Consider the following 10,000-nt stretch of genomic DNA (forward strand, 5'->3'; position numbering starts at 1 on the left):
CTCCTGATTAAGGTCTAGAGCCAGCTGTTTCTCTCTCTTCTCTGGGCTCCTGATTAAGGTCTAGAGCCAGCTGTTTCTCTCTCTTCTCTGGGCTCCTGATTAAGGTCCAGCTGTTTCTCTCTCTTCTCTGGGCTCCTGATTAAGGTCTAGATCCAGCTGTTTCTCTCTCTTCTCTGGGCTCCTGATTAAGGTCTAGATCCAACTGTTTCTCTCTCTTCTCTGGGCTCCTGATTAAGGTCTAGATCCAGCTGTTTCTCTCTCTTCTCTGGGCTCCTGATTAAGGTCTAGCTGTTTTTCTCTCTTCTCTGGGCTCCTGATTAAGATCCAGCTGTTTTTCTCTCTTCTCTGGGCTCCTGATTAAGATCCAGCTGTTACTCTCTCTTCTCTGGGCTCCTGATTAAGGTCTAGCTGTTTTTCTCTCTTCTCTGGGCTCCTGATTAAGGTCTAGATCCAGCTGTTTCTCTCTCTTCTCTGGGCTCCTGATTAAGGTCTAGCTGTTTTTCTCTCTTCTCTGGGCTCCTGATTAAGATCCAGCTGTTTCTCTCTCTTATCTGGGCTCCTGATTAAGGTCTAGCTGTTTTTCTCTCTTCTCTGGGCTCCTGATTAAGATCCAGCTGTTACTCTCTCTTCTCTGGGCTCCTGATTAAGGTCTAGCTGTTTTTCTCTCTTCTCTGGCCTCCTGATTATGATCCAGCTGTTTCTCTCTCTTCTCTGGGCTCCTGATTAAGGTCTAGCTGTTTTTCTCTCTTCTCTGGGCTCCTGATTAAGAGCAAGCTGTTCCAAATGCTCCTATCACGCAGTCAGATGAAGAAATCAGAGTGAGAGAGAGAGAGAGGGTTTTATAGAAGGGGGCTGTGGTTGAGAATGTGGTCAAACAATCACATCCTTTTCACTTAAGATGGATAACTGTTATGTAATTATTTAACCTTTAACTAAGCAAGTCAGTTAAGAACAAATTCTTATTTACAATGACGGCCTACCGGGGAACAGTGGGTTAACTGCCTTGTTCAGGGGGCAGAACGACAGATTTTTACCTTGTCAGTTCAGGTATGTGGAGTATGTTAATGTCATCACTGGTTAGCCTCAGAGCCCTGTTTATCCTGTCTATCCTGTCTCTCGCCAAACAACACATATCACTGGTTAGCCTCAGAGCCCTGTTTATCCTGTCTATCTTGTCTATCCTGTCTCTCGCCAAACAACACATATCACTGGTTAGCCTCAGAGCCCTGTCTATCCTGTCTATCCTGTCTATCCTGTCTCTCGCCAAACAACACATATCACTGGTTAGCCTCAGAGCCCTGTCTATCCTGTCTATCCTGTCTCTCGCCAAACAACACATATCACTGGTTAGCCTCAGAGCCCTGTCTATCCTGTCTATCTTGTCTATCCTGTCTCTCGCCAAACAACACATATCACTGGTCAGCCTCAGAGCCCTGTCTATCCTGTCTATCCTGTCTATCCTGTCTCTCGCCAAACAACACATATCACTGGTTAGCCTCAGAGCCCTGTCTATCCTGTCTATCCTGTCTATCCTGTCTCTCGCCAAACAACACATATCACTGGTTAGCCTCAGAGCCCTGTTTATCCTGTCTATCTTGTCTATCCTGTCTCTCGCCAAACAACACATATCACTGGTTAGCCTCAGAGCCCTGTTTATCCTGTCTATCTTGTCTATCCTGTCTCTGACCAAACAACACATATAATCCACCTAGACCTCATTTGGTCTGGAGGCATTAAGAATATACTGAGGCTGTTTGTGTGTTTGTTTGTGTGTGTTGTGTGTGTGTGTGTGTGCATTCATGACCCTGTGTGTGTCTTGCCATGTGTAAGGTTACATGGGTCATGTTGTTCTATATTAGTGAACACATTCACACATAAAGAAATCTCTCTGACACAACTAGTTAGACAACTAGTTAGACAACTAGTTAGACATAATAGTGATGACATGATATAAACATCTCATGGCTTTCTCTAACGCTCATCAAACGCCCCACAAACGCTCAGATAACGCTCAGCAAACGCCCAGCTAACTTCCTGCTAACGCCCCACAAACGCTCAGATAACGCACAGCAAACGCCCAGCAAACTCTCAGCAAACGCCCAGCTAACTTCCAGCTAACGCCCAGCTAACGCTCAGCTAACCATATAGCAGATATACCTCCTCCATATTCAGCCACTATAACTTTGGTCTGAAACCGTATAGCAGGAATGTGTTCCTGTCACGTTCGTCATAATGACCAAGGTGCAGCGTGGGTCTGAAACCGTATAGCAGGAATATGTTCCTGTCACGTTCGTCATAATGACCAAGGAGCAGCGTGGGTCTGAAACCGTATAGCAGGAATGTGTTCCTGTCACGTTCGTCATAATGACCAAGGTGCAGCGTGGGTCTGAAACCGTATAGCAGGAATGTGTTCCTGTCACGTTCGTCATAATGACCAAGGTGCAGCGTGGGTCTGAAACCGTATAGCAGGAATGTGTTCCTGTCACGTTCGTCATAATGACCAAGGTGCAGCGTGGGTATGCGTACATTCTTCTTTATTATAAGAACAAAATAACAAAACGAACCGTGAAGCTAATATGAGTAGTGCAGACAGGCAACTAAACATAGAACAAGAACCCACGAACACAAAAAGTAAAATGGCCACCTAAATATAATCCCCGATCAGAGACAAGGATAAACAGCCGCCTCTGATTGGGAATCATATCAGGCCACCAGAAACATATAAATACCTAGACCTACAAAACCCCTAGACAATAAAAAAAAAAACTAGACAATAGGAAAACTAGCATACCCATCCTCGTCACACCCTGACCTAACCTGACCTAACCAAAATATAAAGAAAACAGAGATATTAAAGGTCAGAGCGTGACAGTGCCATATTACATAATACTATCTAACTGGATGTATATCAAAATATCAAAATATCAAAATACTTTATTCTTGCTTTGTAACTACTGTAAAAAAAAACGTAAAATTTAAATAAAGTTGCATATAAAATGTAGAAAAACATGAAACAACAAAAGAAAAAAGGTGTAAAAACAAAGTTTATTTTTGACAAATTAGATTTATTTTATTTTATATTTATTTTTATTTAACCTTTATTTAACCAGTTCTCATTTGCAACTGCGACCTTTTGACCTCTGAAGAAGGGTGATGGTGGATGACCACAAATTTAAAAAAAAGTGTTCTATATTCTTCCACGTATTCTTCCCATCACAGAGTCGTTTTTGTTTCATATCTGTGTGTAATTCATATTTTGGACCTCATATGTCTATGGTATGTGTGGTTACACACACTGCTGTCTCCCAGCTATGCTGTAGAATTCTGCCACAACGCACATCACATCTGGACAGGAACAAGGAATTTAGACAAAACAACAGGAAACATTTGTTTTTGGAAACATTCCTCTCCTTTTTCACACAGCCTTGACTCCTGACCTCAGAGGTAATCACGAAAATGACATGTGTGTGTGTGTGTGTGTGTGTGTGTGTGTGAGAGAGAGAGAGAGAGGGAGAGAGAGAGATACAGTGTGCATGTGTGAGGGCATCCAATGATAGTCTGGGAGGCCCACACCCATTGGACAGACATTCCATAAGTGTGAGCATGTGTGAGGGCATCCAATGATAGTCTGGGAGGCCCACACCCATTGGACAGACATTCCATAAGTGTGAGCATGTGTGAGGGCATCCAATGATAGTCTGGGAGGCCCACACCCATTGGAGAGACATTCCATAAGTGTGAGCATGTGTGAGGGCATCCAATGATAGTCTGGGAGGCCCACACCCATTGGACAGACATTCCATAAGTGTGAGCATGTGTGAGGGCATCCAATGATAGTCTGGGAGGCCAACACCCATTGGACAGACATTCCATAAGTGTGAGCATGTGTGAGGGCATCCAATGATAGTCTGGGAGGCCCACACCCATTGGACAGACATTCCATAAGTGTGAGCATGTGTGAGGGCATCCAATGATAGTCTGGGAGGCCCACACCCATTGGACAGACATTCCATAAGTGTGAGCATGTGTGAGGGCATCCAATGATAGTCTGGGAGGCCCACACCCATTGGACAGACATTCCATAAGTGTGAGCATGTGTGAGGGCATCCAATGATAGTCTGGGAGGCCCACACCCACAGGACAGCGATTCCATAAGTGTGAGCATGTGTGAGGGCATCCAATGATAGTCTGGGAGGCCCACACCCATTGGACAGACATTCCATAAGTGTGAGCATGTGTGAGGGCATCCAATGATAGTCTGGGAGGCCCACACCCATTGGACAGACATTCCATAAGTGTGAGCATGTGTGAGGGCATCCAATGATAGTCTGGGAGGCCCACACCCATTGGACAGACATTCCATAAGTGTGAGCATGTGTGAGGGCATCCAATGATAGTCTGGGAGGCCCACACCCACAGGACAGCGATTCCATAAGTGTGAGCATGTGTGAGGGCATCCAATGATAGTCTGGGAGGCCCACACCCATTGGACAGACATTCCATAAGTGTGAGCATGTGTGAAGGCATCCAATGATAGTCTGGGAGGCCCACACCCACAGGACAGCGATTCCATAAGTGTGAGCATGTGTGAGGGCATCCAATGATAGTCTGGGAGGCCCACACCCACAGGACAGCGATTCCATAAGTGTGAGCATGTGTGAGGGCATCCAATGATAGTCTGGGAGGCCCACACCCATTGGACAGACATTCCATAAGTGTGAGCATGTGTGAGGGCATCCAATGATAGTCTGGGAGGCCCACACCCATTGGACAGACATTCCATAAGTGTGAGCATGTGTGAGGGCATCCAATGATAGTCTGGGAGGCCCACACCCATTGGACAGACATTCCATAAGTGTGAGCATGTGTGAGGGCATCCAATGATAGTCTGGGAGGCCCACACCCACAGGACAGCGATTCCATAAGTGCCAGTGGTTGAAGGAAGGAGCTTTACATATAAACCAATTGTATTTATATTATGTGTGTGTGGATTTTAGATCACGCTTGTTTTTTGTAGCTGAAATAGCTACTGTGATTGTTGCGACTGTCGTTTTAACTTGATAACGAGAGTTATCTGAGTTTTATCATATGAATGCTGAGGGACTACTGTCCTTAGGCCGCTGCTCCCGAATGGCGCATGGGGTCTAAGGCACTGTTTCTCAACGCTAGAGGCGTCACTACAGACCCTGGTTCGATTCCAGGCTGTATTACAACCGGACACAGTTAGCCCAGCGTCGTCCGGGTTTGGACGGGGTAGGCCATCATTTTAAATAAGAATTTGTTCTTAACTGACTTGCCTAGTTGAATAAAAGGTTAAATAAATAATAATGAATAATAATGGGAGAGATGTGTTGAACAGACAAACAGGCCCAAAAGCAAGACGCCACATAACAGCAAGACGCCATATAACAGCAAGACGCCACATAACAGCAAGACGCCACAGTGAGTGAATTAGAAAATGTATGGCCGTGTGTAAAGGACGTCTTAGCGAGTAGCTTGTCACTTCCTCCTGATTCAGCTCATACCGAGTCTGGACAACTCAGGACGTAAAACGAAGAGTCCCAACCCATCGCATTATTTCAAAAGGCCTTTCTTCAATAGTGAGAAGGACCACACTTCAGGCTAAGGAATGAGTTTCACACACCCCCATCTTCTACTCGTGCATGTGAGTGAGTGTTACCACGTGTTACCATAACACACTCATGACCCTTCAATCCGTCTCACTCTCTCGTCCACGCTCTTCCTGACTTCTTTCTGGTCATTTTGTATCCCTAGCGACAGCCACTTCAGAAGCCCACTGTTAAGGGCTGGCAAAAAATGCCAGGAATTTTTACTTAACCATGATTATCTTCAAGAGTGTTTACGCTTAGAGAGAGAGAGAGAGAGTGAGAGAGAGAGAGAGAGGAAGATGGCGAAAGAGAGAGAGAGAGAGAGAGAGAGAGAGAGAGAGGGGGAGAGAGAGAGAGAGAGAGAGAGAGAGAGAGAGAGAGAGATAGAGGGGGGGAGAGAGAGAGAGAGAGAGAGAGAGAGAGAGAGAGAGAGAGAGAGAGAGGGAGAGAGAGAGAGAGAGAGAGAGAGAGAGAGAGAGAGAGAGAAAGAGAGGGGAGAGCGAGGCAGAGAGAGAGAGAAGGGAGAGAGGGGTAGGGGGGAGAGAGACAGAGTGGCAGGGAGAGAGAGATAAATGACTCAAATCGAGAAAAGGTGCAGAACAACAACATGTCTGTTTCTAACAATTATATAAAACCACTGAGTTATTTATGTAATAAATTAAAAATGATTTCACCTTTATTTAACCAGGTAGGCCAGTTGAGATTCCTCATGTACAACTGCAACCTGGCCAAGAAAAAGCACAGCAGTGCAACAAAAGCAACAACACAGTTACACATTAACAGATGATGACGTGCAGGTAGAGATACTGGGGTGCAAAAGAGAAAGAAGATAAATAACAATATGGGGATGAGTTAGTTGGGTGTGCAATTTACAGATTGACTGTGTACAGGTACAGTGATCGGTAAGCTGCTCTGACAGCTGATGCTTAAAGTTAGAGGGAGATATAAGTCTCCAGCTTCAGTGATTTTTGAAATTGGTTCCAGTCATTGGCAGCAGAGAACTGGAAGGAAAGGCGGCCAAAGGAAGTGTTGGCTTTTGGGATACCCAGTGAAATATACTTGCTGGAACACGTGCTACGGGTGGGTACTGCTATGGTGACCAGTGAGCTGAGATAAGGCGTGGCTTTACCTAGCAAAGACTTATAGATGACCTGGAGCCAGTGGGTTTGGCGACAAATATATAGCGAGGGCCAGCCGACTAGAGCATACAGGTCGCAGTGGTGGGTGGTATATGGGGCTTTAGTGACAAAACAGTTGGCACTGTGATAGACTACATGCAGTTTGTTGAGTAGAGTGTTGGAGGCTATTTTGTAGATGACATTGCCGAAGTCAAGGATCGGTAGGATAGTCAGTTTTACGAGGGTATGTTTGGCAGCATGAGTGAAGGATGCTTTTTTAGAAAAATAGGAAGCCGATTCTAGAGTTAATTTTGGATTGGAGATGCTTAATGTGAGTCTGGAAGGAGAGTTTACAGTGTAACCAGACACCTAGGTATTTGTAGTTGTCCACATATGCTAAGCTAGAACTGTCCAGAGTAGTGATGCTAGTTGGGCCGCTGGGTGCATGCAGCCATCGGTTGAAGAGCATACATTTAGTTTTACTAGCATTTAAAAGCAGTTTGAGGCCATGGAAGGAGGGTTGTATGGCATTGAAGCTCGTTTGGAGGTTTGTTAACACAGTGTCCAAAGAAGTGCCAGGTGTATACAGAATGTTGTCGTCGAGGTGGATCAGAGAATCACCCGCAGCAAGAGCGACATCATTGATATATACAGAGAAAAGAGTCGGCCCGAGAATTGAACCCTGTGGCACCCTTATAGAGACTGCCAGAGGTCCGGACAACAGGCCCTCCGATTTGACACACTGAACTCTGTCTGAGAAGTAGTTTGTGAACCAGGAAAGGCAGTCATTTGAGAAACCAATGCTATTGAGTCTGCCGATAAGAATGCTGTGATTGACAGAGTCGAAAGCCTTGGCCAGGTCGATGAAGACGGCTGCACAGTAATGTCTCTTATCGATGCCGGTTATGATATCGTTTAGTACCTTGAGCGTGGCTGAGGTGCACCCATGACCAGCTAGTGGAGAAGGTACAGTGGGATTCGAAATGGTCGGTGATCTGTTTGTTAACTTGGCTTTTGAAGATTTTAGAAAGGCAGGGCAGGATGGATATAGATCTATAACAGTTTGGGTCTGGAGTGTCTCCCCCTTTGAGGAGGGGGATGACCGCGACAGCTTACCAACCTATGGGAATGTCAGACAATACAAAAGAGAGGTTGAACAGGCTAGTTATATAGGTTAAACGGGTTTCACATGCTTGTTAGTTTCTGTGGTCAATGTGGAAAAGGGGAAGCCAGAAATCCAGAATCTAAGGTGTTTTTATTCACCTGCTTCTGTGGTCATTGGCTACAATATGCTGTCCTGTTACCAAGGTGACATCATCATCAGTACGTACATACCCCAACCAGAAGCCATGGATTACAGGCAGCATCCGCACTGAGCTAAACGCTAGATCTGCCGCTTTCAAAGAGTGGGACTCTAACCCGGAAGCTTATAAGTTATCCCGCTATGCCCTCAGACGAACGTCAAACAGACAAAGAGTCAATACAGGACTAAGATCGAGTCGTACTACACCTCCTCCGACGCTCTGAGATCGAGTCGTACTACACCGGCTCGTCGGATGTGGCAGGGCCTGCAAACCATTACAGACTACAAAGGGAAGCACAGCCGAGAGCTGCCCAGTGACACGAGCCTAACGGACGAGCTAAACTACTTCTACGCTCACTTTTCGAGGCAAATAACACTGAAACATGCATGAGAGCACCAGCTGTACCGGAAGACTGTGTGATCACGCTCTCCACAACCAATGTGAGTAAGACTCCTCCTGTACTTCCTGTTCAATAATGACTGCACGTCAAAGCACAACTCCAACACCATCATTACATTTGCAGATGACACAACAGTGGTAGGCCTGATCACCGACAACAATGAGGCAGCATATAGGGAGGAGGTCAGAGACCTGCCCTCTCCCTCAGTGGAGCAGGTTGAGAGCTTCACTGAGCTTCCTTAGTGTCCACATTACCAACAAACTAACATGGTCCAAGCACACCATGACAGCCGGGATGTGGGCACAACAAAACCTATTCCCTCTCAGGAGACTGAAAAGATTTGGCATGGGCCCTCAGATCCTCAAAATGTTCTACAGCTGCACCATCGAGAGCACTGGTTGTGTCACTGCCTAGTATGGCAACTGCTCGTCCTCCGACAAGGTACTACAGAGGGTAGTGCGAACGGCCCAGTACATCACTGTGGCCAAGCTTCCTGCCATCCAGGACCTCTATGCCAGGCAGTGTCAGAGGAAGGCCCTAAAAAAAATTTCATAGACTACAGCCACCCTAGTCATAGACTGTTCTCTCTGCTACAGCACGGCAAGCGGTACCAGAGCGCCAAGTCGAGGTCCAAGAGGCTTCTAAAAAGCTTCTACCCACAAGACATAAGACTCCTGAACACTGCCACTCTCTGTTGTCATCTATGGATAGTCACTTTAATTAACTCTACCTACATGAGGTACATACTACCTCAACTAACTAACAATGACGCTGTACCGGCTGTACCCCCTGTATATATTGTTATTTTTTACTGCTATTCTTTTATTACGTGTTACTTTTATCTCTTATTTGTATCTGTATTTTTGAAACTGCACTGTTGGTTAGGGGCTTGTAATTAAGCGTTTCACGGTATTGTATTCGGCGCATGTGACAAAAACAATTTGATTTGATTTGATCATCCACTGAACCCCATTTTCATCCCCAAAATGTATAAATTATATATATAAACCCATAGTAAAAATCAAAGGTTTTTTTTCATGAGCAAGTCTTCCCTACCTAAGTCTACATCTAGATTAGCTAAAGTGTTTTGTGGTGGTAGAATCAGTAGTTATGAAAATTTGCAAAAATCCACATTACAATTAGCAGCACGTTAGTTAGCTAGTGTCTGCTTGCTGGCTGAGCCAGTCTCAAATCAATCCAAATGAATCCAAAAGGCAGAGATTCTAAGAACACCAGTTCAAACCTTCATCGCTGAATACTCCCTCTAGCTAGCTAGTTTAGTAAAGTTATTTTCAGAACTAGGAAACTCACAAATGCTAATAGGTTGGAGTTACTGTATACACGTGCCACGTTCAACCAGTTAACATGTCGGGAAACGTCAGAGTTGTAATTTTTCCGACTAGCACGTGAACGCGGCCTAACAAACTGTCCACATAGCCATCTTATCCCAGTCTAAATCAATAGCCCTGTTTGTCTCTGTGTTAAATCATCTGTCTGCGGGTCTGCACTGTGCCTGAACTGAATGCAGGATGTTACAGCCATGCAGTAGTCAGAACATACATAAGGTAG

The sequence above is a fragment of the Oncorhynchus clarkii genome, chromosome 32, assembly GCF_045791955.1.
Source record: "Oncorhynchus clarkii lewisi isolate Uvic-CL-2024 chromosome 32, UVic_Ocla_1.0, whole genome shotgun sequence".
Taxonomy (NCBI): Eukaryota; Metazoa; Chordata; class Actinopteri; order Salmoniformes; family Salmonidae; genus Oncorhynchus; species Oncorhynchus clarkii.